At 42.9% G+C, this 13291-nt stretch overlaps 1 long non-coding RNA gene across 1 annotated transcript; it reads right to left on the reverse strand.

The window, feature by feature from the left end:
* Positions 1-1272: 1272 nt before the first annotated feature.
* On the reverse strand, positions 1273-12636 carry LOC143509797 (uncharacterized). The gene is made up of 4 exons (XR_013129781.1): positions 12545-12636; positions 12057-12208; positions 1651-1796; positions 1273-1565 (listed from the first exon to the last, which is right to left on the reverse strand). It is a non-coding gene; the product is annotated as an uncharacterized LOC143509797 (long non-coding RNA).
* Positions 12637-13291: the final 655 nt, after the last annotated feature.

Below are 13291 nucleotides of genomic sequence, written 5' to 3' on the forward strand. Positions count from 1 at the left end.
ACAAATATCTCAACAGAAAGGCAGTTTCTAATCTGTCATAAACGCTTGCGGTGGTAAAGTGAATGCAGGGATCATTCACGCTAATAGTGGCCGGACACCTGTAAGCGAGAGGAAAGCATGCCTGCAATTTCACCATTAACTTCTCATTGGCTTTTTATTAGCAAACGAGTTCCCAGTGCAAAGATATTCGGGAAATGGTGCCATTAGGGTTGACAATTCTAATGCAATGTTCCTCAAACCAGACCCATTAACTTTGTCCCACTTTGCAGGTGGGTGGGTTATGGGGTTTATAGGGTATATTATCTTCATTATCTTTGGGTACATGTTCAGTCAAACCGCTCTTGGGTATTAAATGCCATTCTTCTACATTTGTTCTTTCATCCAGAGCTGAGTTTCCTTTTAACTTGAATGGTTGTGTAATTGTCTTAAGACAGCTCCTAATAGCATTAAATTTGTAAAAGTCTGAAATAGGCTTTGTATATAAATAATTAATTTAATAACAATAAAAGTACACAATAACAGCAAAGAGCTTGTGTATTTCAGTTATTTTTATGTCTGTTAAAGGTCATCTCCAAGGGGGCAGTGATTTTCCTATAACCCAAAGTCTGATGTTTAATCACAGATTTAGACCATTAAAGAATAGCAAGCTGTTCTGAATGATTTATGTTACTGCCAGCCGTTTAAAACCATATGTTTATGGATGTCTTCATGATGAAATGATGGAAAAAGGATTTGGCTTAGGGATAATTTTCTGAGCCTCTAAGATGAAGGTCAAATCAATTAGCATGGCTCATTTTTGAAGAAGTTGTGTTTTTAGACTTCTTATTTGTCTAATTGTACACTAAGTAAGCTATTCACTTAAACATTTTAAATTAATTAAATTCTTTCCTGAAGGCACACAAAGTCACATAATACACAATAGCTGACAAAACTCTATATTGAAAATACAAGTCAAATATGGTCTTATTGTCAGAGACTTAATCTGCTCAAGTGCAGGATGTGGTGTTATTATAATCGGGTTTTATTGCACCAAGTGGCCATAATGGAATATAGGAAGATGGGGTTCTTGATCTTGTAAAATCAACTATATATCAGCCTCTGTTGAGGCATGAAACTCAAGATTATGATATGGTGATGTTACTGTAAAACAAATAGTCAAACAGAGAGTATATTCCACAGTCTTTATTCTAGTATAGAAAGGTTGGATTCCTGTTTATTCCAGAACTCATTTAGTTGTTACTATAAGACTGTATAAGACATTTTAAATAACAAGTGGGATTATCAAATGTTTGAGGCTTTGTAACATATTGACCAATTTCTGGATTCATAGTGAAAATAAATTACACTTCAAAAAATAGAATACTGCTGCCTCTGAGAATACTTTGTCAGTTCCCTCAGAAATTTGGTTTTTAACACACTTTATACCAAAATATCCTCGCTGGTAAAGGCGCTCTTAGTTTTGTTGTACTATAGCTGCTTCTGAGCAGAGGGGTCCATTTTTTCCACATCTCTGCCGAGTAGGTATGTGGATGTGAGCAAGCCGGGCTCATCTCCTCCCTCCTCCTCTGGGGAAGACGAAGCATATGAGCACAGGACTCATCTCTTAAGAACAAAGTCTGCTCTCACATGGCAACAGATGGCAAAATATACCTTTGGAAACCAGATGAGTCAGAAGGGTCGGAACGGCTTCGCTAAAGCGCTGTAGTGATTCATATCCGCGGCCGCTCGCAGACAGATGTCAGTGAAATCAGCGACAGCCGACCATGCTGATCCTCCCATAATCACGTGCGATGATCCTGCCGTGACACAGAGCAGGGGAAATATGTCCATCAAGACCCCCTGAGCCCAAGCTCTGCCCCCTGCGTGATGGAACTGCCTCGCCCCTCCTTTCCTCTCAGAGTTCATCCCCCTTAATCAGCTCTCAGAAATGACTTCCTTTGCACTGTTGGAGGAGAGCTGATGAAACATTCTTCATTTGTAAGGCCCAATGATTTGATTGTATTTAAATGAGTAGGATAGTATTTATGGCCTGAAACTTAAATGTCATTCCTGTGCACTGGCTTAATTGCTTCACATTGCTTCACTTTTAGTTTTGGATGAGTTGTAAACAAAATGTTGCGAAGAATACACTGTTTGTAATTATGTTTGGCTGTTTCCCAAACATTAGCCATCTAATCTGAAGAGTGGAGGGCTAGTCTAGGATATAAGATGATGGTGATACTCCTTTTACTGTGGTATGTTTCTATGGCATTAGTCAAACTGTACCCTTTCCCTAACAGATACTGATATATGCTAAAGCAAGCTAGCGCCATCAACTCCTCATAATGCTGCCCGATGGCTCTGTGAGGCATTTCCAGACAATTCAAGTTTTTTTTTCCATTTGAAAGTACACACAGAGAGAGAGAGAGAGAGAGAGAGAGAGAGAGAGAGTATGTGCTTGTGTATAAGTAGGAAGAGAGAGAAAGAGAGACAGACAGAAAGAGAGAGCTAGGAAGAGAGGGAGAGAGAGAAACAGACAGAAAGAGATAGAAAGAGACAGAAAGAGAGATGAGGAGATCTAGAGACAGAGAGAGAGAGGGAGAGACAGAGAGACAGAGTGAGAGAGTGAGGGATAGAGAGACAGACAGACAGACAGAGAGAGATGGAGATATAGAGAGACAGAGAGAGAGGGGAAAAGAGTGTGAGACAGAGAGAAGGAGAGAGGGAGAGGTAGACAGACAGAGAGTGAGGGAGAAATAGAGAGAGACAGACAGAGGGGAGACAGACAGACAGAGAGAGAGGGAGTGAGAGAGAGGGAGAGAGAGGGATAGAGAGACAGACAGAGAGAGATGGAGATATAGAGAGACAGAGAGAGAGGGGAAAAGAGTGTGAGACAGAGAGAAGGAGAGAGGGAGAGGTAGACAGACAGAGTGAGGGAGAGATAGAGAGACAGACAGAGGGGAGACAGACAGACAGAGAGAGAGGGAGAGAGAGAGAGAGAGAGAGAGAGAGAAAAGACTTTATATATTCACAGCCATAGCTGGAGGACAGCATTGCCACAGCTCGTCTCTTGCAGAGCCCTTGACAAAGGTCACAAACTATTTGCCCAAACCTGTTACAGAAATAAAGAGAGAAAGCAGGGGTGATCATTCTGCCCGAAGCTAGCACCAGTGTTGAAGCCATTCCAGCATATGCTTGTGAGATAATAAAAAACGTAGCATTAAATATGGTGGTGGAATTTTGGTCCAGGGAACATACAGCAAGATCCTTTTCCCCCTCCTTTCTGCTCTGTGTGCAGGGGACCTGTTTAATACTCGGCTGTTAACGCCATCGCCGATTATGTTTTTTGCATAATATAATTTACAGCGGGCCGAGGTCCATAAATAGGAGGCATAGTAAAATATTTCCATTATGCCCAGAATGTCAGTGGGTAATAAAAGGCTTTACCACTCTTTATGAGTCCCAATCTGTTGTTGTTCTGGGCAATTTTTAAATCTGTTTAAAAAATTCACAGATTATTTTAATAGATCCCTTCTTAGAGCTGGACAAGGTGGGGTTTAGGTTCAGATGTCTATTATTTTTGCAGATGCTACAATCTTGCTCCTCGATTGGACATTAAAAACCTTCCCAAAAACACCCCCAGCAAATCTACTAAAGAGAAAACGTCTTTGTCTGGACATTGTTATAGTAGGTCCCTTTATATAGGGGTTATATATCTTTTCTTAACAGAGCTGTAAAGGTTTCACAGTCATTTAAGCAGCAGTTGAGACAGATTGATGTTTATGTCATTAAGGTTACAAATGAAATGTGCCTGACTTGTTGGCCACCACATAGAGCAGAAATGAGCTACATCGATCATCGGCTTGGCTGATGAACTTAGTTGTTTACCTCTGCATGTGTTTACAGTTGTAGGAGGCCTTCGGGACCTGCAGAGACAATACCAGGGCTTTCAGGAAAAATTAAATACCCATGTCAGATACATACAACCAGGCCCGTTGACAGTCTTGCTGGGGCCCGGGACAAGAAAGTTGCATGTGCCCCCCCCCCCCCCGCACTGTATATATACAGTCAATGGGTAGGTCATATAGTATATAATATAGCCACACATCAAAGCTGTTTCTGACAGCTGACTGGTTTATACTTGACACGCGAGCGGCGCGAAGGTTCGCGCGAAAACGACGTAATCACAGTGGCACCGCCCGTGTGCGAGGACCTCACGCTGTCGATTCGCGAGGTCGTGCACCTCTCGAATTTTGTAACTTCGCGCGCCGCGCTTCAGCGCAAGGAACAAAGTCGTGTTTGCAGGGTTCATACACCTTTAAAAGGTGGAATTAAAGCGCTTGTACGTCACTTTCAAGGTCCAGTTCAATATTTCCCAGCACGTTAAACTTACTTAAGTTAAATATTTATACATATACTCGAAATGATTCGAAATAATTCGCTTTTTATCACATTATTTAATGGTTGTTTATTTTCAAAACGGCCAATCTTAACGTCTTCACGAGAACTGTTCAGTCAGACAGCTATTTGTTGTGAAACGAAGTAGTTACAATTTCAAGCATTTTCAAGTACTTTAGCCTAAATTCCAGCACTTTTCAAACCTGGAACACAATGCAACTTTAAAATTCGTCAGGTAAATGTTTTTCCTTTCTTTTCTGCACTACAGATTCCTGTTTACTTTAACTATCCACCACTGTATTTCCCGCTGTTGGGCGGGTACCAGCCACGGTCGGTGCTGGATCAAACCATTTTTCAGAGGGAGGCGGGGGTGTATGCACTTAATGGAAAATATGCAGATAGGTAAAAAACATATATATTTTAGACATTGAGCTTATTATGAGTACATAATTTTATATTAATGAAAGATTTCAAGATTATAAAAAAATTATAGACTTTAAATAAAAAATAAATTGCTGGGCTCTTTGATGGGCCCCCCTGGCCCTAGGGCCCGGGACAACAGACCCGGTTGTCCCCCCCTGTCGACGGGGCTGCATACAACAGCAGTCCACAGTTTGTACTGCTTGTACAAGTATAACTACAGCATTTCACAAAAGCTCCGAACTACCGAGATATAACATATCTGGTTGGATCTGTAGACAGCTGCACAGCAGAGAATAATAACATTAAGCATCTTTGTAGTCAAAAGCCCTTTCTGTGCACTAATGGAAGTTAACCTATGTGAGAGTTTTATGTAAGACTCGCATGGAAGCTTAAGCAGGACCGTTTAAACCAAGCAGTCCGTGTTGGGCTTAATTCTCAGTTTCCATGGAGAGTTCCCAAAAGCTCTGCACCATATGCAGCACACATAATACCTGCCCCAAGATACACCTTATCTGATTATACACGCTGAATGGAGCATGAGTCTCATACCTGTTTTTTTTTCATCTGTTGATTAATACAGGTAGAAACTTGCCTGTGAGCTCTTTGCCGTTTACCGTAATCTCCTTTCCAGTCTCTAGCCCAGCCAGGAACAGCCGCCTGCCTATTTACAAATGTTTTAATATTATGAGGCCCAGTGAATATAAATATGAATCTGATTATGCAGTGCATAATCTCTGACGAAAATGTTCATGTTTTCTTTGAGTCCTTGTTTGTGGCACAGTTTTGCTGTTAGTGGTTTAGTACTGGTAAAAAGGGTAGATGTGGGACCATGGCAAGCAAGTGAGAAGATATTGAAATCATATTGTTTAATGTAGAGGACCAAAGTCCAGGTTGACCTCCAGCCCTGGTTGGTAAAGTCCTGGCCTGGCTGATGATTTTCCATGTCAAACATGAGGTGAATCTGATATGTTGAGCAGGGAAATCGCCACTGTGATGGAGCTCAGAGCCCCCACAGTAATCCATCTATCCATCCATTAATTTTCATCCGCATATCTGGATCCAGGTCATGGGGGCAGTAGCCTTTGCAAAGAGGCTGCAGGATTCCCTCTCCCCAGCCACCTCTTCTAGCTCTTCTGGGGGAAAACTGAGGCATTCCCAGGACAGCCGAGAGATATAATCTCTCCAGCGTAGAGAGAGATTCACAGGTTTTCCTTCCAGTTTGACATGTTGACATGCCCGGAGCATGGAGGGAGGCACCCAGGTGGCATCCAGACCAGACGCCCAAACCACCTCAACAGGCTCCTCTCTACATGGAGAAGCAGCAACTCTACTCTAAGTCTCTCTCGGATGACTGTACTCCTCACCTTATCTCCAAGGGAGTGCCTGGACACCCTGCAGAGAAAACTCATTTCAGCCACTTGTATTCGCAATCTCGTTCTTTCTGTCACTGTCCAGAGCTCATGACCATAGGTAAGTCAGAGTGTAGATTCATCAGTAAATCAAAAGCTTTGCCTTTTGGCTCAACTCTCTCTTCACCACAACGGTTCAGTACAGTGTTCACAACACTGCAGCTGATCTACCTGTCAACCTCTCGTTCCATCCTTCCCTCACTCATGAACAAGAACCTCCACTTGAGGCAAGTATAAAGTTTTATTATATAAAACTATAAACACTAAAAACACGGACTGCTAGTGGGCCACCCAATGGAGGATGGGTTCCCTTTTGAGTCTTGGCCCTACCAAGGTTTCTTCCTAATCTCTGCCATCATAGGAAGTTTTTCCTTGCCACTGTTGCCTCTGGCTTGCTCATTAGGGATCTCGACCCATATGATTGTAAAGCTGCTTTGTAACGTGTTGTGGGACAACACGGTCCCAGTTTTAGATGTGGTGATTCTCATCTTGGCCATCTCGCACTTCGAACTCGAAATGCTGTCCATAAAAGTTATGACAAAAGGCAGCCTTCACGGAGTCCAACTCCCACCGGGAACCAGTCTGACTTACTGCTGGCTATACGAACCAAGCTCCTGCTCCATTTGTACAGGAACTGGATAGCCCATAACAGTGGGCCCAATACCCTAAACTGCCAAAGCACCCCCCAGATGATCTGGTCCACCACATCAACCATGGAGGCACGAGACAAGGCCCACTTGGACTCAGTGTCTCCGGTCTTCCTTGGGATGCTGGTCAAAGCTCTGCTGGATGTGGGAGTTAAAGATCTTTTTCACAGGTTCCTCTCCCAGATGTTCCCAGCAAACCCTCACAATATGTTTGGGTCTGCCAGGTCTGTCCAGCATGCTCGCCTGTCATCTGATCCAACTCACAACTAGGAGGTGATTGGTTGACAGCTCAGCTCCTCTCTTTACCTGAGTATCCAAGACACACGGATGCAAGTCCAATGACACAAGTAGAAAGTCGATCGTTGAGCTGCGATCTAAGCTGTCCTGGTGCCATGTGCACTTATGGGCACCTTTGTGCTCGAACATGGTGTTTGCTAGCATAAGTTTGTATAAATCGGCTAGACGCGGTAAGTGTTCTGATTTATTCATGGCTGGTGTCGGTTTGTTTCCCTGCTCGGAGTGTGGCATGTTTAGCCTAGACCCTTTCGCCACTGATAGTAACAGTGATAGTATTTGTGAGAGGTGCCAGTTAGTTACTTCTCTCATGGCGAAAGTGGAAAGTTTAGAGCACCGCGTCCACTCATTATTGAGGGATAGAGAGACAGAGTCAGTAGTAGCTGTGGACGCGCCAGGGAGAACTAGCGCCTCCGCGACTCCGGCGATAGAGCCCTCACAGCGGGGCGAATGGGTGACGTCTCGGCGGCATAGTCGGAGAGCGAGGGTTGCAGCTGCCGCTAATGCCAGCATTAGCCCACCAGAGCACCACTCCCCGGTTCACGTGTCCAACAGGTTTGCCCCGCTCAGTGCTACACTCACTGAGGAGCCTGTCTCACGGACTCTGGTGATAGGAGACTCTATAGTCCGGCACGTGAAAGTAGCTGTACCTGTAGGGGCTCCAGCGGTTACAGTTAGCTGTTTATCAAAAGCCAGAGCGCCGGACATTAGTGGCAACCTTAGACTGTTAGCCCATAGGAGATTCTCTAGGATAGTCATTCATGTAGTGGCCAATGATATACGTCTGCGGCAGTCAGAAGTAACTAAGAGTAATGTTAAAGAGGTGGTTAAACTGGCCCAGACGATGTCCGATACCGTAATCTGCTCTGACCCCATCCCAATGCGGCGCAGCGATGAGCAATACAGCAGGCTCATGTTGCTAAACCGCTGGATGTCCAAGTGGTGCTCCGAAAATCAAGTGGGCTTTATTAATAATTGGAAAGAGTTTGAGGGCAAGCCTGGTCTTTTAGGCAGGGACGGTGTCCACCCCACCCGGGATGGCGCCGCCTTGTTATCCTGCAGCATAGCCCATAGCCTGTTAGTTAGTGGGCAGAGAAGTAGTAGGAGCTGCTGACTGTCCAGAGTCGCGACCAGGCCGCAGACAAATGGGTTAAACCTGTCTGCGAGCTGCTTAGAGGCGTCACCAAGTTCCCATAGGATTGAGACTGTGTCTGTGCCCCGGGTTAAATTAAATCATAAGAAAATAGTCCGCCCTAAGTTTTTAACTAATATTCAGACTTCACATCCAATTATTACCTATATGACCGATCTGAAAATCGGATTAATCAATATTCAATCGCTCAATTCTAAAGCAGTTTTTGTGAATGAACTTATAACTGACCAGAAAATTGATATTCTGTGTCTAACTGAAACGTGGATTCAATCTGGTGATTATTTAACTCTAAACGAAGCCACTCCTGTGGGATATAGTTATATACATAGACCTAGATTGTCAGGCAGAGGAGGAGGAATATGTATAATCTATCGTGATTGTTTAGAAATTCATCAGAAATACCTAGATATCTCAAACTCATTTGAGATGCAGTCTATTAATGTAATTAGTCCATCTGAAAATAAAAGTACATTTTCCCTAACTAATGTATGCAGACCACCAGGGCCTTACTCAGATTTCTTAAACGATTTCACCGATTTTGCAGCAAATTTAGCAGTATGTAGTGACAAAATAATAATGGTAGGAGACTAACATACATTTTGATAATGCGGAGGATCCACTGACAAGGGCTTTTACTTCTATATTGAACTCTGTTGGCATTATACAAAACATAGTAGGACCTACACATTATCGAAATCATACCCTAGATTTAATCTTAACGCTGGGTATCGATGTAGATAATATAAATATACTTCCGCAAACCGTAGCAATCTCTGATCATTATTTAGTCTAATTCGATCTTCACCTTAACATAAATACCCACTCGTCTCCTCTGCAGTGTATAAAGTGGTCGATAAATTTATCAACAGCAACAAAGTTTATTGAAACCCTTCCCTTTATTTAACTGTTTTAGGTCATTCGCCATCCGATCCAGGAGAGTTAGATAGTCTAACCGACTGCTTAGAGAATACCTGCAGATCAGCTCTAGATATAGTAGCTCCACTAAAATATAAAAAGGCTAGATCCAAAAAGCTCGCCCTGTGGTACACTGACCAAACTAGAAACTTAAAACAAATAGCACGTAAATTAGAGCGGAAATGACGATCTACTAATTTGGAAGTATTCCACTGTGCCTGGAAGGATAGCATTATTGAGTACAAACGGGCACTCACTAAAGCACACTCAGCATACTTAGCCTCACTGATAGAGAAAAATAAAAACAATCCTAGATTTCTTTTTAATACTATTTCTAAACTTACAAAAAATCAAGCAGGCGCAGAACCTCAGATTCCAGTAAACCTCACTAGTAATGTATTTATAGATTTCTAAAATCTATAATAATAGATAATAAAATAGAGAATATTAGACAAAATATAAAACCTTTTATTAGCAATACAACGGTTATGTCATCTGGTTTGGTTGATAATGATTTAAATTACATACCGGGAGGAAAACTTGATGCTTTTCATCCACTCCCACGATCAGAATTAGATAAAATAATTTCTTCCTTAAATTGTACTACCTGCACTCTAGACTCGGTTCCCTCAAAGTTATTAAAATAAGTACTACCAGCTGTAACTGAACCTCTTCTAACTATAGTTAACTCATCCATTACAATAGGTCACATGCCCAAATCATGTAAATTAGCAGTTATTAAACCTCTGATCAAGAAACCAAATCTTGATCCGACTGTGCTATCTAATTATAGACCCATTTCGAACACATCATTTATATCTAAGATCATAGAAATGCTGTTGCCCAGCAATTATGCCTACATCTGCATAGGAATCACATATTTGAAAAGTTCCAATCTGGTTTTAGGCCCCATCAGAGTACTGAAACAGCATTAGTCAAAGTAACAAATGATCTCCTCCTTGCTTCAGATCAAGGCTATGTATCACTGTTAGTGCTTCTTGATCTTAGTGCAGCTTTTGACACAATTGATCATAGGATCTTGCTAAAGCGGTTAGAACGCTGGGTTGGAGTCTCAGGCACAGCCCTTTCATGGTTTAACTCTTACTTGACAAATCGCCAGCAGTTTGTAGAGCTCAATAATATTCCATCCAAAAGTACAATAGTTAAATATGGGGTCCCGCAAGGCTCCATCTTAGGACCACTATTATTTACATTATATATGCTACCATTGGGCACAGTTATAAACAAACATGGTGTCAATTTTCACTGCTATGCAGATGACACTCAACTTTACTGTCACGTTGTGGGGGGGGGGCCTACCGGTCGCCCCCGGTTACAGCGGCAGCGGTCCTGTTTTTGGTCACGTGATGTTCGTCCCTCAGGTGGGCGGGACCCGTGATCCGTCTCACCTGAGGGTCGTTTGTTCGTCTATATGTCTTGTCTTTTCTTTGTACCAGTTGACTGCTGGTTATTATTTCCTACATTTGGAACAATGCACGGGTTTTTGGTTTGCACACTTTCTATTAAACCATCCTATTTCCCTGAGACTTGGCGTGATCGCTTCCTTTTTAGTTGCTCACCCCTGCCCGTCACAGAATAACCAGCGTTAACGCCAATAACGGCTGACAACTAATTAAATTTAGCATTTAATATATATATGTATACAAATAAAAACGGTCTGCAAGCGAGTTAAATTTAAGTAGTGGTCGGCCGTTATCGGCGTTAACGCTGTTAACGGCCCACCACTAAATATAATATAACCCATCGCTGCATTCAAAATTGCTCCCACAGAAATATTGTACTATTTACAATTTACCATTATATTTACAATATAGTGCACTATTTCTGTAGTAGGGGGCAAACGCAGAGGAGTGATCTTGTGATCTCCCATGCTTAATTTCTTATGCAATCACGTGACAGCGAGTCGTCATTTCCTGGTCTCAGGGATGAGATCGGTCTCAGAGAGGAGGTGGCCTGAGAGAAGAGATTTACGGCCAGACTCTGTTGGAATCGACAGCGCGTGAAGCCACCGTAATTACGTTAATTTCACTGCGCGGACCCTCAAACCGCGTCAAGTATAAACCAGGCTTAAACCTAGCTTTAAAGCACTTCTACGGCACTTTCAAGGTCCATTTCAATATTTCCCAGCTGACTCAGGTTCTCTCTAAGCTCGGTTTCTGGAACGGAAAACCCTGAGTTTTCGTTAACTGTGAGTTTACTTACCCGGTTTCGTCACTGAATCCGCTTTCTGGAATACCCCCCTGTTCAGTCAGCTATTATTAGTTGTGAATCGAAATACACTTACAATTTCAAGCATTTTCAAGTACTTTAGCTTAAATTCCAGCACTTTTCAAACCTGGAACACAAAGCAACATCAAAATTTGTCACGTAAATGTTCCGCCGTTCGCGCAGGTTCGCACGAGGTGGGCAGAGTCGAGCGCTGGTCTCTCAGGAAAGTATAACTTTGTAGGTGATCAGCGACAAGTTCAACTATAGTGTTTCTCGCACAGCTCACACACACGCACGTACGTCCACACGGAATTAACACAAACGTAGCGCTTTCAAAATAAAAGCGTCACAGTTGTATTGTACGCACAACATAGATATTTGTTTCATTTATGATTGGCCTCTCGCGGGCCGGACAGGGACGCACAACGGGCCGGATGTGGCCCGCGGGCCGTTGTTTGCCCAGGTCTGCCCTAGCCCCTCCCCAAACAGATGAGCCTCTACTACTACGAGTATAGGTAGGGGAAACAAACATTCCGCTAATACGAGCGAGGTGATGATCACCTCATTGTCCCTTTAAAGATATTAAAACTGAGTATGCATATTAATTACCATCCATCCTGCAGGTTCATCATCTCCGGGTCTCCCTCCACTGGTCCACCTTGGGATGACCCAGGACTAGAAGAGAAGGGCCGCAGCCTGGCAGCAACCTCCTTCCAGGATCTCTTCAACTGGTAAGTATTTTCCTTATTTTATGCCTATAACTAAGGGTTTGGTGATGGGGTGAGCTCTTACCTCATCACACATTGGAACCAAATTGTAATGTTTATCAGAGACAGGGGTGACAAGTGCAAGATGATTAATATTTATTAAAAAGGGAACAACACAACAACAACACAGAAGGCAGAGAGGGATTACACTAAATACGGAAGGGGATACATAGTTAAACAGGAATGTGTTTAACTCAACACGACGAGGTTAAACATAAAAGGCTAACCAAACTAGACTTCATAAGTGACAGGGAAACTAACAACAGTGCAATTGATAAATGAGAAAGACAACACGGAGTGGATCAGAAGGGCAACAGGAAGAGAACTTACACTAACAGGAGCACATGGAGAAAACACTAGAAACATGAATCAGGATAATCTATGAACAGAGAACACGAAAGAGCAGGAAGGCAAAGGAAAACTCACATACAATGACCGACGAGGGTAGACAGGGCAGGGGAAACTAAATACACAACAACCAGGGAAGTAAACGAGACACAGGTGGGAACACTGAGGACGGGGGCGTGGCAGACAGAAGGGAAACCAAGGAAACTGGGAAACTAGGCAGGACAAAGGAGGAGGGCGGAGCTGGACGTGACAAATTATTGCTGTGTCAATGATTTGGGTGAAAAGTAATGGCTCAGTGACCCTCATGACTGTGGTCACCTCCAGGTCCTCCCTTTAGTTATGCTGCTATAGGTATGCCTGCCAGAGCCATATGCTAATCACTGGTTCATGTGCTAAATATATGGATGTTTAATTTGATGTTTACATATTTAACCTGTATTTTGATTTTCCCTACCACTGTCACTTGCTGATTAGGGATCTGGACCCATGTGCATGTAATGCTGCTTTGTGACAACATGTATTGTAAAAAGCATTACATATTAAAAATTTACCTGACTTGATATTATGTGCAGTTTATGTTTTGTTCATTCACCCATGTTGTGTTATGGATGAATGTCCTCTCTCCATATAGAACAGCCTCACTGATTCGATAACTATACTAACAATTATAAATAGACCTACAAAGAGTCCCCCCTCCTGCTCCTGCTCCCCACACACACACACACACAA

This window comes from Brachyhypopomus gauderio, chromosome 3 (assembly GCF_052324685.1).
Source record: "Brachyhypopomus gauderio isolate BG-103 chromosome 3, BGAUD_0.2, whole genome shotgun sequence".
Lineage (NCBI taxonomy): Eukaryota > Metazoa > Chordata > Actinopteri > Gymnotiformes > Hypopomidae > Brachyhypopomus > Brachyhypopomus gauderio.